A 13,842-nucleotide genomic window follows, 5' to 3' on the forward strand; every position below is an offset into this window, starting at 1 on the left:
CACTTTTATGTCATAATCATTTCTGAGAGGTAAAGAAATTGCATGACAACATGCAGAGCTAGTGGCGTCAAAATTAACACACATACTTTATGTGACTCAAAAGCCGAACGAGTTACTTTCCGACGTTGTTTTAGATGTGCAAGTGCCAGTCAAAACTCGCTGTGTCGGCACTCTGCCGACCATTTCGCTAGTTAACACCGGTCTTGTTGTGTGTGTTTCAAGCTCAAGAGCATCTCCAAGCAAAAAATGGTCAACAGCAACATTCAGACGGTTTCGTACTGCTCAATTGCTACATTAAAACGTTATGTTTCTTTTTCATAACTGGAAAAACACAAGCGTGACAGCATTCGAACCTGTAATCTTCAGATCCGAAGTCCGACGCCTTATCCATTAGGCCACACGGTCACTGACGACCAACATTTACATGTATACGACTCATCTCGAAACGCCCACACCCCTGAGGATTTGTGTTTTCGTTCTACACAGCCGCTGCCCCTTGCTCTTTCCCACCCATTCGTTACATTCAACCTCTGACGTGACCGACCAAATATAGACTGAGAAACAAGACCACACACTTTGTGCATTCGGAATCGAAGGCAGGGCGTCCCTCGCCGCATTTGCTACGATTGCCATTTGCTACTTCTGCAGAAGCGGCGGCGGCGGCGGCGGCGACGACGACGACGACGACGACGAAGACGACGACGACGAATATCGCGAGAGGCTCTGAGATATGTGAGAAATACATCTATAAAATGTAATTCAGACTGCCTCGTCCCACCTTATGCTGTACCGCTTTGGCAAATGCTTTATCTGCGCCATTTGCCTTAATCGCATCTGAGAGTAATTCTTAAAAAAACGCCTGTCGCTAATTGTTCGTCATCACAGGTACTGTTTGCTATACGGCCACGACGCGCAACTAATTTCCAAAATTAATCTTTCTCCTGTGAGAATGGAACTTACGACCCCTGGTTTATTAGACCACTGCTCTACCACTGAGCTAAAGAGGGGCGGCCTAGCGGTACTCTTGGGTACTTCGTCCTTACGGTCGTCTGCATCATCAGACTTTAGCTGACAACACTTCATATTACCGGCTAATATTTGCAGCTATGGGGACAAATTACTGCTTGGCTACACATCTGACACGTAACCGATGTGCTGTCCAAACAACAACACTTGCATTTCAGAACATGTCTTTCACACATGTCTACAAAATCACCTTCACCTTCAAATACAGTTTCCTTGCGACTGACAGAGACGTAGGCAAAGTTTAAAGTTGCTATTTCCATTAAATCTCGTTAATCAGAAAAACGGTAATTTACACCTGCAGCGGAACAAAATTCCGTTCCGCCCAGCGTCTGGCTCGAACCCACGACCCTGGGATTAAGAGTCTGACGCTGTACCGACTGAGCTAGCCGGCTACCTCGGTGAATACCTGCCGGGTAGCACGTCACACAGTACTCGTCTGCGTTGGGTGGTCCCATACAGAAACTCTCCATGATGCCTAATGTTTTCCTAACGTCACACTCGTCACGTACTTCACTTTTATGTCATAATCATTTCTGAGAGGTACAGAAATTGCATGACAACATGCAGAGCTAGTGGCGTCAAAATTAACACACATACTTTATGTGACTCAAAAGCCGAACGAGTTACTTTCCGACGTTGTTTTAGATGTGCAAGTGATAGTCAAAACTCGCTGTGTCGGCACTCTGCCGACCATTTCGCTAGTTAACACCGGTCTTGTTGTGTGTGTTTCAAGCTCAAGAGCATCTCCAAGCAAAAAATGGTCAACAGCAACATTCAGACGGTTTCGTACTGCTCAATTGCTACATTAAAACGTTATGTTTCTTTTTCATAACTGGAAAAACACAAGCGTGACAGCATTCGAACCTGTAATCTTCAGATCCGAAGACCGACGCCTTATCCATTAGGCCACACGGTCACTGACGACCAACATGTACATGTATACGACTCATCTCGAAACGCCCACACCCCTGAGGATTTGTGTTTTCGTTCTACACAGCCGCTGCCCCTTGCTCTTTCCCACCCATTCGTTACATTCAACCTCTGACGTGACCGACCAAATATAGACTGAGAAACAAGACCACACACTTTGTGCATTCGGAATCGAAGGCAGGGCGTCCCTCGCCGCATTTGCTACGATTGCCATTTGCTACTTCTGCAGAAGCGGCGGCGGCGGCGGCGGCGACGACGACGACGACGACGAAGACGACGACGACGAATATCGCGAGAGGCTCTGAGATATGTGAGAAATACATCTATAAAATGTAATTCAGACTGCCTCGTCCCACCTTATGCTGTACCGCTTTGGCAAATGCTTTATCTGCGCCATTTGCCTTAATCGCATCTGAGAGTAATTCTTAAAAAAACGCCTGTCGCTAATTGTTCGTCATCACAGGTACTGTTTGCTATACGGCCACGACGCGCAACTAATTTCCAAAATTAATCTTTCTCCTGTGAGAATGGAACTTACGACCCCTGGCTTATTAGACCACTGCTCTACCACTGAGCTAAAGAAGGGCGGCCTAGCGGTACTCTTGGGTACTTCGTCCTTACGGTCGTCTGCATCATCAGACTTTAGCTGACAACACTTCATATTACCGGCTAATATTTGCAGCTATGGGGACAAATTACTGCTTGGCTACACATCTGACACGTAACCGATGTGCTGTCCAAACAACAACACTTGCATTTCAGAACATGTCTTTCACACATGTCTACAAAATCACCTTCACCTTCAAATACAGTTTCCTTGCGACTGACAGAGACGTAGGCAAAGTTTAAAGTTGCTATTTCCATTAAATCTCGTTAATCAGAAAAACGGTAATTTACACCTGCAGCGGAACAAAATTCCGTTCCGCCCAGCGTCTGGCTCGAACCCACAACCCTGGGATTAAGAGTCTGACGCTGTACCGACTGAGCTAGCCGGCTACCTCGGTGAATACCTGCCGGGTAGCACGTCACACAGTACTCGTCTGCGTTGGGTGGTCCCATACAGAAACTCTCCATGATGCCTAATGTTTTCCTAACGTCACACTCGTCACGTACTTCACTTTTATGTCATAATCATTTCTGAGAGGTACAGAAATTGCATGACAACATGCAGAGCTAGTGGCGTCAAAATTAACACACATACTTTATGTGACTCAAAAGCCGAACGAGTTACTTTCCGACGTTGTTTTAGATGTGCAAGTGATAGTCAAAACTCGCTGTGTCGGCACTCTGCCGACCATTTCGCTAGTTAACACCGGTCTTGTTGTGTGTGTTTCAAGCTCAAGAGCATCTCCAAGCAAAAAATGGTCAACAGCAACATTCAGACGGTTTCGTACTGCTCAATTGCTACATTAAAACGTTATGTTTCTTTTTCAGAACTGGAAAAACACAAGCGTGACAGCATTCGAACCTGTAATCTTCAGATCCGAAGTCCGACGCCTTATCCATTAGGCCACACGGTCACTGACGACCAACATTTACATGTATACGACTCATCTCGAAACGCTCACACCCCTGAGGATTTGTGTTTTCGTTCTACACAGCCGCTGCCCCTTGCTCTCTCCCACCCATTCGTTACATTCAACCTCTGACGTGACCGACCAAATATAGAGTGAGAAACAAGACCACACACTTTGTGCATTCGGAATCGAAGGCAGGGCGTCCCTCGCCGCATTTGCTACGATTGCCATTTGCTACTTCTGCAGAAGCGGCGGCGGCGGCGGCGGCGACGACGACGACGACGACGAAGACGACGACGACGAATATCGCGAGAGGCTCTGAGATATGTGAGAAATACATCTATAAAATGTAATTCAGACTGCCTCGTCCCACCTTATGCTGTACCGCTTTGGCAAATGCTTTATCTGCGCCATTTGCCTTAATCGCATCTGAGAGTAATTCTTAAAAAAACGCCTGTCGCTAATTGTTCGTCATCACAGGTACTGTTTGCTATACGGCCACGACGCGCAACTGATTTCCAAAATTAATCTTCCTCCTGTTAGGATGGAACTTACGACTCCTGGTTTATTAGACCACTGCTCTACCACTGAGCTAAAGAGGGGCGGCCTAGCGGTACTCTTGGGTACTTCGTCCTTCCGGTCGTCTGCATCATCAGACTTTAGCTGACAACACTTCATATTACCGGCTAATATTTGCAGCTATGGGGACAAATTACTGCTTGGCTACACATCTGACACGTAACCGATGTGCTGTCCAAACAACAACACTTGCATTTCAGAACATGTCTTTCACACATGTCTACAAAATCACCTTCACCTTCAAATACAGTTTCCTTGCGACTGACAGAGACGTAGGCAAAGTTTAAAGTTGCTATTTCCATTAAATCTCGTTAATCAGAAAAACGGTAATTTACACCTGCAGCGGAACAAAATTCCGTTCCGCCCAGCGTCTGGCTCGAACCCACGACCCTGGGATTAAGAGTCTGACGCTGTACCGACTGAGCTAGCCGGCTACCTCGGTGAATACCTGCCGGGTAGCACGTCACACAGTACTCGTCTGCGTTGGGTGGTCCCATACAGAAACTCTCCATGATGCCTAATGTTTTCCTAACGTCACACTCGTCACGTACTTCACTTTTATGTCATAATCATTTCTGAGAGGTACAGAAATTGCATGACAACATGCAGAGCTAGTGACGTCAAAATTAACACACATACTTTATGTGACTCAAAAGCCGAACGAGTTACTTTCCGACGTTGTTTTAGATGTGCAAGTGATAGTCAAAACTCGCTGTGTCGGCACTCTGCCGACCATTTCGCTAGTTAACACCGGTCTTGTTGTGTGTGTTTCAAGCTCAAGAGCATCTCCAAGCAAAAAATGGTCAACAGCAACATTCAGACGGTTTCGTACTGCTCAATTGCTACATTAAAACGTTATGTTTCTTTTTCAGAACTGGAAAAACACAAGCGTGACAGCATTCGAACCTGTAATCTTCAGATCCGAAGCCCGACGCCTTATCCATTAGGCCACACGGTCACTGACGACCAACATTTACATGTATACGACTCATCTCGAAACGCTCACACCCCTGAGGATTTGTGTTTTCGTTCTACACAGCCGCTGCCCCTTGCTCTCTCCCACCCATTCGTTACATTCAACCTCTGACGAGACCGACCAAATATAGAGTGAGAAACAAGACCACACACTTTGTGCATTCGGAATCGAAGGCAGGGCGTCCCTCGCCGCATTTGCTACGATTGCCATTTGCTACTTCTGCAGAAGCGGCGGCGGCGGCGGCGGCGACGACGACGACGACGACGAAGACGACGACGACGAATATCGCGAGAGGCTCTGAGATATGTGAGAAATACATCTATAAAATGTAATTCAGACTGCCTCGTCCCACCTTATGCTGTACCGCTTTGGCAAATGCTTTATCTGCGCCATTTGCCTTAATCGCATCTGAGAGTAATTCTTAAAAAAACGCCTGTCGCTAATTGTTCGTCATCACAGGTACTGTTTGCTATACGGCCACGACGCGCAACTAATTTCCAAAATTAATCTTTCTCCTGTGAGAATGGAACTTACGACCCCTGGTTTATTAGACCACTGCTCTACCACTGAGCTAAAGAGGGGCGGCCTAGCGGTACTCTTGGGTACTTCGTCCTTCCGGTCGTCTGCATCATCAGACTTTAGCTGACAACACTTCATATTACCGGCTAATATTTGCAGCTATGGGGACAAATTACTGCTTGGCTACACATCTGACACGTAACCGATGTGCTGTCCAAACAACAACACTTGCATTTCAGAACATGTCTTTCACACATGTCTACAAAATCACCTTCACCTTCAAATACAGTTTCCTTGCGACTGACAGAGACGTAGGCAAAGTTTAAAGTTGCTATTTCCATTAAATCTCGTTAATCAGAAAAACGGTAATTTACACCTGCAGCGGAACAAAATTCCGTTCCGCCCAGCGTCTGGCTCGAACCCACGACCCTGGGATTAAGAGTCTGACGCTGTACCGACTGAGCTAGCCGGCTACCTCGGTGAATACCTGCCGGGTAGCACGTCACACAGTACTCGTCTGCGTTGGGTGGTCCCATACAGAAACTCTCCATGATGCCTAATGTTTTCCTAACGTCACACTCGTCACGTACTTCACTTTTATGTCATAATCATTTCTGAGAGGTACAGAAATTGCATGACAACATGCAGAGCTAGTGACGTCAAAATTAACACACATACTTTATGTGACTCAAAAGCCGAACGAGTTACTTTCCGACGTTGTTTTAGATGTGCAAGTGATAGTCAAAACTCGCTGTGTCGGCACTCTGCCGACCATTTCGCTAGTTAACACCGGTCTTGTTGTGTGTGTTTCAAGCTCAAGAGCATCTCCAAGCAAAAAATGGTCAACAGCAACATTCAGACGGTTTCGTACTGCTCAATTGCTACATTAAAACGTTATGTTTCTTTTTCAGAACTGGAAAAACACAAGCGTGACAGCATTCGAACCTGTAATCTTCAGATCCGAAGCCCGACGCCTTATCCATTAGGCCACACGGTCACTGACGACCAACATTTACATGTATACGACTCATCTCGAAACGCCCACACCCCTGAGGATTTGTGTTTTCGTTCTACACAGCCGCTGCCCCTTGCTCTTTCCCACCCATTCGTTACATTCAACCTCTGACGTGACCGACCAAATATAGACTGAGAAACAAGACCACACACTTTGTGCATTCGGAATCGAAGGCAGGGCGTCCCTCGCCGCATTTGCTACGATTGCCATTTGCTACTTCTGCAGAAGCGGCGGCGGCGGCGGCGGCGACGACGACGACGACGACGACGAAGACGACGACGACGAATATCGCGAGAGGCTCTGAGATATGTGAGAAATACATCTATAAAATGTAATTCAGACTGCCTCGTCCCACCTTATGCTGTACCGCTTTGGCAAATGCTTTATCTGCGCCATTTGCCTTAATCGCATCTGAGAGTAATTCTTAAAAAAACGCCTGTCGCTAATTGTTCGTCATCACAGGTACTGTTTGCTATACGGCCACGACGCGCAACTAATTTCCAAAATTAATCTTTCTCCTGTGAGAATGGAACTTACGACCCCTGGTTTATTAGACCACTGCTCTACCACTGAGCTAAAGAGGGGCGGCCTAGCGGTACTCTTGGGTACTTCGTCCTTACGGTCGTCTGCATCATCAGACTTTAGCTGACAACACTTCATATTACCGGCTAATATTTGCAGCTATGGGGACAAATTACTGCTTGGCTACACATCTGACACGTAACCGATGTGCTGTCCAAACAACAACACTTGCATTTCAGAACATGTCTTTCACACATGTCTACAAAATCACCTTCACCTTCAAATACAGTTTCCTTGCGACTGACAGAGACGTAGGCAAAGTTTAAAGTTGCTATTTCCATTAAATCTCGTTAATCAGAAAAACGGTAATTTACACCTGCAGCGGAACAAAATTCCGTTCCGCCCAGCGTCTGGCTCGAACCCACGACCCTGGGATTAAGAGTCTGACGCTGTACCGACTGAGCTAGCCGGCTACCTCGGTGAATACCTGCCGGGTAGCACGTCACACAGTACTCGTCTGCGTTGGGTGGTCCCATACAGAAACTCTCCATGATGCCTAATGTTTTCCTAACGTCACACTCGTCACGTACTTCACTTTTATGTCATAATCATTTCTGAGAGGTACAGAAATTGCATGACAACATGCAGAGCTAGTGGCGTCAAAATTAACACACATACTTTATGTGACTCAAAAGCCGAACGAGTTACTTTCCGACGTTGTTTTAGATGTGCAAGTGATAGTCAAAACTCGCTGTGTCGGCACTCTGCCGACCATTTCGCTAGTTAACACCGGTCTTGTTGTGTGTGTTTCAAGCTCAAGAGCATCTCCAAGCAAAAAATGGTCAACAGCAACATTCAGACGGTTTCGTACTGCTCAATTGCTACATTAAAACGTTATGTTTCTTTTTCATAACTGGAAAAACACAAGCGTGACAGCATTCGAACCTGTAATCTTCAGATCCGAAGACCGACGCCTTATCCATTAGGCCACACGGTCACTGACGACCAACATGTACATGTATACGACTCATCTCGAAACGCCCACACCCCTGAGGATTTGTGTTTTCGTTCTACACAGCCGCTGCCCCTTGCTCTTTCCCACCCATTCGTTACATTCAACCTCTGACGTGACCGACCAAATATAGACTGAGAAACAAGACCACACACTTTGTGCATTCGGAATCGAAGGCAGGGCGTCCCTCGCCGCATTTGCTACGATTGCCATTTGCTACTTCTGCAGAAGCGGCGGCGGCGGCGGCGGCGACGACGACGACGACGACGACGAAGACGACGACGACGAATATCGCGAGAGGCTCTGAGATATGTGAGAAATACATCTATAAAATGTAATTCAGACTGCCTCGTCCCACCTTATGCTGTACCGCTTTGGCAAATGCTTTATCTGCGCCATTTGCCTTAATCGCATCTGAGAGTAATTCTTAAAAAAACGCCTGTCGCTAATTGTTCGTCATCACAGGTACTGTTTGCTATACGGCCACGACGCGCAACTAATTTCCAAAATTAATCTTTCTCCTGTGAGAATGGAGCTTACGACCCCTGGTTTATTAGACCACTGCTCTACCACTGAGCTAAAGAAGGGCGGCCTAGCGGTACTCTTGGGTACTTCGTCCTTACGGTCGTCTGCATCATCAGACTTTAGCTGACAACACTTCATATTACCGGCTAATATTTGCAGCTATGGGGACAAATTACTGCTTGGCTACACATCTGACACGTAACCGATGTGCTGTCCAAACAACAACACTTGCATTTCAGAACATGTCTTTCACACATGTCTACAAAATCACCTTCACCTTCAAATACAGTTTCCTTGCGACTGACAGAGACGTAGGCAAAGTTTAAAGTTGCTATTTCCATTAAATCTCGTTAATCAGAAAAACGGTAATTTACACCTGCAGCGGAACAAAATTCCGTTCCGCCCAGCGTCTGGCTCGAACCCACAACCCTGGGATTAAGAGTCTGACGCTGTACCGACTGAGCTAGCCGGCTACCTCGGTGAATACCTGCCGGGTAGCACGTCACACAGTACTCGTCTGCGTTGGGTGGTCCCATACAGAAACTCTCCATGATGCCTAATGTTTTCCTAACGTCACACTCGTCACGTACTTCACTTTTATGTCATAATCATTTCTGAGAGGTACAGAAATTGCATGACAACATGCAGAGCTAGTGGCGTCAAAATTAACACACATACTTTATGTGACTCAAAAGCCGAACGAGTTACTTTCCGACGTTGTTTTAGATGTGCAAGTGATAGTCAAAACTCGCTGTGTCGGCACTCTGCCGACCATTTCGCTAGTTAACACCGGTCTTGTTGTGTGTGTTTCAAGCTCAAGAGCATCTCCAAGCAAAAAATGGTCAACAGCAACATTCAGACGGTTTCGTACTGCTCAATTGCTACATTAAAACGTTATGTTTCTTTTTCAGAACTGGAAAAACACAAGCGTGACAGCATTCGAACCTGTAATCTTCAGATCCGAAGTCCGACGCCTTATCCATTAGGCCACACGGTCACTGACGACCAACATTTACATGTATACGACTCATCTCGAAACGCTCACACCCCTAAGGATTTGTGTTTTCGTTCTACACAGCCGCTGCCCCTTGCTCTCTCCCACCCATTCGTTACATTCAACCTCTGACGTGACCGACCAAATATAGAGTGAGAAACAAGACCACACACTTTGTGCATTCGGAATCGAAGGCAGGGCGTCCCTCGCCGCATTTGCTACGATTGCCATTTGCTACTTCTGCAGAAGCGGCGGCGGCGGCGGCGGCGACGACGACGACGACGACGAAGACGACGACGACGAATATCGCGAGAGGCTCTGAGATATGTGAGAAATACATCTATAAAATGTAATTCAGACTGCCTCGTCCCACCTTATGCTGTACCGCTTTGGCAAATGCTTTATCTGCGCCATTTGCCTTAATCGCATCTGAGAGTAATTCTTAAAAAAACGCCTGTCGCTAATTGTTCGTCATCACAGGTACTGTTTGCTATACGGCCACGACGCGCAACTGATTTCCAAAATTAATCTTCCTCCTGTTAGGATGGAACTTACGACTCCTGGTTTATTAGACCACTGCTCTACCACTGAGCTAAAGAGGGGCGGCCTAGCGGTACTCTTGGGTACTTCGTCCTTCCGGTCGTCTGCATCATCAGACTTTAGCTGACAACACTTCATATTACCGGCTAATATTTGCAGCTATGGGGACAAATTACTGCTTGGCTACACATCTGACACGTAACCGATGTGCTGTCCAAACAACAACACTTGCATTTCAGAACATGTCTTTCACACATGTCTACAAAATCACCTTCACCTTCAAATACAGTGTCCTTGCGACTGACAGAGACGTAGGCAAAGTTTAAAGTTGCTATTTCCATTAAATCTCGTTAATCAGAAAAACGGTAATTTACACCTGCAGCGGAACAAAATTCCGTTCCGCCCAGCGTCTGGCTCGAACCCACGACCCTGGGATTAAGAGTCTGACGCTGTACCGACTGAGCTAGCCGGCTACCTCGGTGAATACCTGCCGGGTAGCACGTCACACAGTACTCGTCTGCGTTGGGTGGTCCCATACAGAAACTCTCCATGATGCCTAATGTTTTCCTAACGTCACACTCGTCACGTACTTCACTTTTATGTCATAATCATTTCTGAGAGGTACAGAAATTGCATGACAACATGCAGAGCTAGTGACGTCAAAATTAACACACATACTTTATGTGACTCAAAAGCCGAACGAGTTACTTTCCGACGTTGTTTTAGATGTGCAAGTGATAGTCAAAACTCGCTGTGTCGGCACTCTGCCGACCATTTCGCTAGTTAACACCGGTCTTGTTGTGTGTGTTTCAAGCTCAAGAGCATCTCCAAGCAAAAAATGGTCAACAGCAACATTCAGACGGTTTCGTACTGCTCAATTGCTACATTAAAACGTTATGTTTCTTTTTCAGAACTGGAAAAACACAAGCGTGACAGCATTCGAACCTGTAATCTTCAGATCCGAAGCCCGACGCCTTATCCATTAGGCCACACGGTCACTGACGACCAACATTTACATGTATACGACTCATCTCGAAACGCTCACACCCCTGAGGATTTGTGTTTTCGTTCTACACAGCCGCTGCCCCTTGCTCTCTCCCACCCATTCGTTACATTCAACCTCTGACGAGACCGACCAAATATAGAGTGAGAAACAAGACCACACACTTTGTGCATTCGGAATCGAAGGCAGGGCGTCCCTCGCCGCATTTGCTACGATTGCCATTTGCTACTTCTGCAGAAGCGGCGGCGGCGGCGGCGGCGACGACGACGACGACGACGAAGACGACGACGACGAATATCGCGAGAGGCTCTGAGATATGTGAGAAATACATCTATAAAATGTAATTCAGACTGCCTCGTCCCACCTTATGCTGTACCGCTTTGGCAAATGCTTTATCTGCGCCATTTGCCTTAATCGCATCTGAGAGTAATTCTTAAAAAAACGCCTGTCGCTAATTGTTCGTCATCACAGGTACTGTTTGCTATACGGCCACGACGCGCAACTAATTTCCAAAATTAATCTTTCTCCTGTGAGAATGGAACTTACGACCCCTGGTTTATTAGACCACTGCTCTACCACTGAGCTAAAGAGGGGCGGCCTAGCGGTACTCTTGGGTACTTCGTCCTTCCGGTCGTCTGCATCATCAGACTTTAGCTGACAACACTTCATATTACCGGCTAATATTTGCAGCTATGGGGACAAATTACTGCTTGGCTACACATCTGACACGTAACCGATGTGCTGTCCAAACAACAACACTTGCATTTCAGAACATGTCTTTCACACATGTCTACAAAATCACCTTCACCTTCAAATACAGTTTCCTTGCGACTGACAGAGACGTAGGCAAAGTTTAAAGTTGCTATTTCCATTAAATCTCGTTAATCAGAAAAACGGTAATTTACACCTGCAGCGGAACAAAATTCCGTTCCGCCCAGCGTCTGGCCCGAACCCACGACCCTGGGATTAAGAGTCTGACGCTGTACCGACTGAGCTAGCCGGCTACCTCGGTGAATACCTGCCGGGTAGCACGTCACACAGTACTCGTCTGCGTTGGGTGGTCCCATACAGAAACTCTCCATGATGCCTAATGTTTTCCTAACGTCACACTCGTCACGTACTTCACTTTTATGTCATAATCATTTCTGAGAGGTACAGAAATTGCATGACAACATGCAGAGCTAGTGACGTCAAAATTAACACACATACTTTATGTGACTCAAAAGCCGAACGAGTTACTTTCCGACGTTGTTTTAGATGTGCAAGTGATAGTCAAAACTCGCTGTGTCGGCACTCTGCCGACCATTTCGCTAGTTAACACCGGTCTTGTTGTGTGTGTTTCAAGCTCAAGAGCATCTCCAAGCAAAAAATGGTCAACAGCAACATTCAGACGGTTTCGTACTGCTCAATTGCTACATTAAAACGTTATGTTTCTTTTTCAGAACTGGAAAAACACAAGCGTGACAGCATTCGAACCTGTAATCTTCAGATCCGAAGCCCGACGCCTTATCCATTAGGCCACACGGTCACTGACGACCAACATTTACATGTATACGACTCATCTCGAAACGCTCACACCCCTGAGGATTTGTGTTTTCGTTCTACACAGCCGCTGCCCCTTGCTCTCTCCCACCCATTCGTTACATTCAACCTCTGACGTGACCAACCAAATATAGAGTGAGAAACAAGACCACACACTTTGTGCATTCGGAATCGAAGGCAGGGCGTCCCTCGCCGCATTTGCTACGATTGCCATTTGCTACTTCTGCAGAAGCAGCGGCGGCGGCGACGACGACGACGACGACGACGACGACGACGACGACGACGACGACGAACATCGCGAGAGGCTCTGAGATATGTGTGAAATACATCTATAAAATGTAATTCAGACTGCCTCGTCCCACCTTATGCTGTACCGCTTTGGCAAATGCTTTATCTGCGCCATTTGCCTTAATCGCATCTGAGAGTAATTCTTAAAAAAACGCCTGTCGCTAATTGTTCGTCATCACAGGTACTGTTTGCTATACGGGCACGACGCACAACTGATTTCCAAAATTCATCTTTCTCCTGTTAGGATGGAACTTACGACTCCTGGTTTATTAGAAAACTGCTCTACCGCTGAGCTAAAGAGGCGCGGCCTAGCGGTACTGTTGGGTACTTCGTCCTTACGGTCGTCTGCATCATCCGACTTCAGCTGACAACACTTCATATTACCGGCTAATATTTGCAGCTATGACGACCCATTACTGCTTAGCTACACATCTGACACGTAACCGATGTGCTGTCCAAACAACAACACTTGCATTTCAGAACATGTCTTTCACACATGTCTACAAAATCACCTTCACCTTCAAATACAGTTTCCTTGCGACTGACAGAGACGTAGGCAAAGTTTAAAGTTGCTATTTCCATTAAATCTCGTTAATCAGAAAAACGGTAATTTACACCTGCAGCGGAACAAAATTCCGTTCCGCCCAGCGTCTGGCTCGAACCCACAACCCTGGGATTAAGAGTCTGACGCTGTACCGACTGAGCTAGCCGGCTACCTCGGTGAATACCTGCCGGGTAGCACGTCACACAGTACTCGTCTGCGTTGGGTGGTCCCATACAGAAACTCTCCATGATGCCTAATGTTTTCCTAACGTCACACTCGTCACGTACTTCACTTTTATGTCATAATCATT

The sequence above is a fragment of the Schistocerca gregaria genome, unplaced genomic scaffold, assembly GCF_023897955.1.
Source record: "Schistocerca gregaria isolate iqSchGreg1 unplaced genomic scaffold, iqSchGreg1.2 ptg000259l, whole genome shotgun sequence".
Classification (NCBI taxonomy): Eukaryota; Metazoa; Arthropoda; class Insecta; order Orthoptera; family Acrididae; genus Schistocerca; species Schistocerca gregaria.